Source organism: Phragmites australis, chromosome 17 (genome assembly GCF_958298935.1).
Source record: "Phragmites australis chromosome 17, lpPhrAust1.1, whole genome shotgun sequence".
NCBI classification, from domain to species: domain Eukaryota; kingdom Viridiplantae; phylum Streptophyta; class Magnoliopsida; order Poales; family Poaceae; genus Phragmites; species Phragmites australis.
The window spans coordinates 25,990,602-25,993,638 of record NC_084937.1 but is presented as its reverse complement, the minus strand read 5'-3'; the positions used below and the strand labels follow the sequence as shown (position 1 = coordinate 25,993,638).

At 51.6% G+C, this 3,037-nt stretch overlaps 1 pseudogene; it reads left to right on the top strand.

Annotated features, from left to right (window-relative positions):
• The first annotated feature begins 506 nt into the window (after positions 1-506).
• On the top strand, positions 507-2,672 carry LOC133897569 (cytochrome b561 and DOMON domain-containing protein At4g12980-like; annotated as a pseudogene).
• Positions 2,673-3,037: the final 365 nt, after the last annotated feature.

The following is a 3,037-nucleotide window of genomic DNA, read 5'->3' as shown; positions in this document are numbered from 1 at the left end:
GCGTCCTGGGCTCCTGGCTGGCTGGGCGTGCCAACTTTTGATGAGACGAGCATCGGCGTCAAACCAAACAACCCCTGAATATGCAATCATGTGTTTGAGCATGGGACACCAAACCGTTGCGGATGACAATACTTGTACTGTTCATGAGTCACAACACCAACACAACCCCAGCAATTTTGACGCTCCATCTACTTCGGAAATGAGCTGTAGCTACAACTCACAACATTGGTAGCTCGAGCCCTCCTCCCTGATGGCCGGATTTGCCGTCCCCGTCCACCCGCCCGGTAAGTCCTCACGCAAAGTCTTTGATCAACTCTGCAAATTACCAAAGCCAGGCGTCCATCGGATAGCCCATGCAGACGCATAACTTATTAGGATCATTCATTTGTATCAAGAGAATTAGCATATGGATGTGTATTGGATGAGATAGATGGATGACATCTGTCCACACCCTATATGCATTTGCCTTTCCCGTCGGCCGTCTGCCAACCCCACCAACTCGAAGTACCCGCGGATTCTCGCAGCTGAGCTGAGCAGCTGCGGAGCGTGAACAAGCCAAGCCATGGGCCTGGCGGGCGCCATCCTCGCGCTCCTCTCGCTGCTCCTGCATCTGGCGTACGCGGCGGCGGGCAGCTGCGCGGGCGAGGCGTTCTCGGTCAACCGTGCCTACGCGGCGTGCAGCGACCTGCCCCGCCTGGGCGCGTCCGTGCACTGGACGTACGACCCCGCGTCGGGGGACCTCTCCGTCGCGTTCGTCGCCGCGCCCGCCGCGCCGGGTGGCTGGGTGGCGTGGGCGCTCAACCCGTCCGGAGACGGCATGCCGGGCGCGCAGGCGCTCCTCGCCGCGCCCTCCTCGTCGGCGTCCGGCGCGTGGGCCGTCCGGACGTACAACGTCTCCGGGTACGCGCTCGGGGAGCCTGGGCCCATCGCGTTCCTGGCGTCCGACCTCGCCGCCGAGCTCGGCGCCGACGGCCGGGTCAGGGTCTTCGGGAGGCTCAAGCTGGGCTCCCACCGCGCGGCCGTGCTGAACCAGGTGTGGCAGGTTGGTGCCGCTGTCTCCAATGGAACTCCCACGCCACACGCCATGGGCGGCGACAACCTTGCCGCCAAGGCCAAGCTCGACCTTCTGAGGGCGACCGCATCCGCCGCTGGAGCAGACAGCGCCACCAAGAAGCGCAATGTGAGTGCTCTCGCGTACCACTCCTTCGCCCCAAACAACCCACCTGCTCAAAACTTCGACCCAACACCTCACTAATTAAATCATTCTCATTTCTTGATGTGAAGATTCATGGAGTCCTGAATGCCGTGAGCTGGGGCATTCTGCTGCCCATGGGCGCCATCTTTGCAAGGTACCTCAAGACATTCAAATCGGCAGACCCCGCATGGTTCTACCTCCATGTCACCTGCCAGCTGATTGGCTACGTCGTCGGAGTCTCCGGCTGGGTCACCGGCATCAACCTCGGCAAGGAGTCCAAGGGTGTCACCTACATTCCTCACCGGAACATCGGCATCACAGTCTTTGCTCTCGGCACCCTACAAGTAAGCATTGCTTATTGTAGTTCCTCTTTGCATCGTGCACCAATAACTTTCTTTCAATTCTTCATGTTGCTTATATCTCGATCATGCGGGCTTTCATGCCAACTAGAGGTAAAAATGGATCGTATACGGATGGATAAATTTCGTTCCGTATCCGTATTTAACCGAAAACAAAAACGGATATAGAAATTCTGAATACGAAAATGAATACGAATAGTATTAGAAATAAATACGATGTGAATATAAATACAGATCCGAATATTTATCAAATGATAAAGACTCCTTAAATTATGCTTATAAAAATAATAAAAAATAATAATGTGTATATACAAATTGTGTTGTATGAGTCTAGATAAGGTTAGAGTTAAAATCTAAGTAGTTAGGGTTGTATGGACCGTTGTGATCTATGGGTCGTGGTGGTAGATTGATGGGCTTATAGCTTGTTCTTCAATAGGACAGGTGAAAACGGATATTATCCATTTTGAATCTGGCCGGATATCCGTTTCCGTTTTCATTTTCAACCCAAAAATCGTTTCCGTATCCGGATAAAAATATCTGTATCCATATCCAATTCAAAAATATCCGTATTCGTATCCGAGTAAAACCACTCGTATCCGTTTTTCTGGATACAAGCGGAGAATGCCAACCATTCTGATGTGCTTCGAATCGCATCCAGATTTTCGCGCTGTTCCTGAGGCCCAAGAAGGAGCACAAGTACCGGCTGTACTGGAACATGTACCACCACTCCGTCGGGTTCACCGTCATCGTACTGGGCATCATCAACATCTTCAAGGGCATGACCATCCTCGGCGTCGAGCGGCGGTGGAGGACCGCCTACATCGCCGCGGTCTGCGTCCTGGGCGGCGTCGCCGCGACCCTGGAGGCCGTCACTTGGAGCGTGGTCGTCAGGAGAGAGCAAGACCTTCAACAGCGCCTCCAACGGCCACCTGCCGCATTCCGTGTGAACTCGCACGCCCTCTGGCTGGCTTCTATTTGTCCCCAGTGGCATGTAACTATGGGCACACGATAGGTATAGAGATCCTGTGATTTTTGGCCCTGCCTGTTTTTTCCTTGTACGGTTTGTATATGTACATTACGCTGAAGTTTTGAGTTGTAGTGAGCATGTTTCGTGTAAATTTTGGTATTGCACCATCTGTTCTAGCATTGTTCACTTCACTTTATGAATCCTAAAGTATTTTGGCAAAACTTCAACTCTAATTTTTTTATTTTAAACTAAAAATATATGGTTAAATCATTTTATTTTAATAAACAAACTCTAACTCTAAGGTGAAGCTAAGAGCTAGAGTCTTACTAAACTGATGAGTTGAGAACTTAGATAATGACCGGTTACGGTCGAAACCTGTTCGGTTACGGTCGAAACCTGTTCGGTTACTGCCGTGACAGGTGAGAAAACATGAGACATCAAATTATCAGAAGCAGCCACCTCCGGATTTCTAGAATGGGTGTGCACTTCAAACACAAAGCCCGGGTTACGATCGAA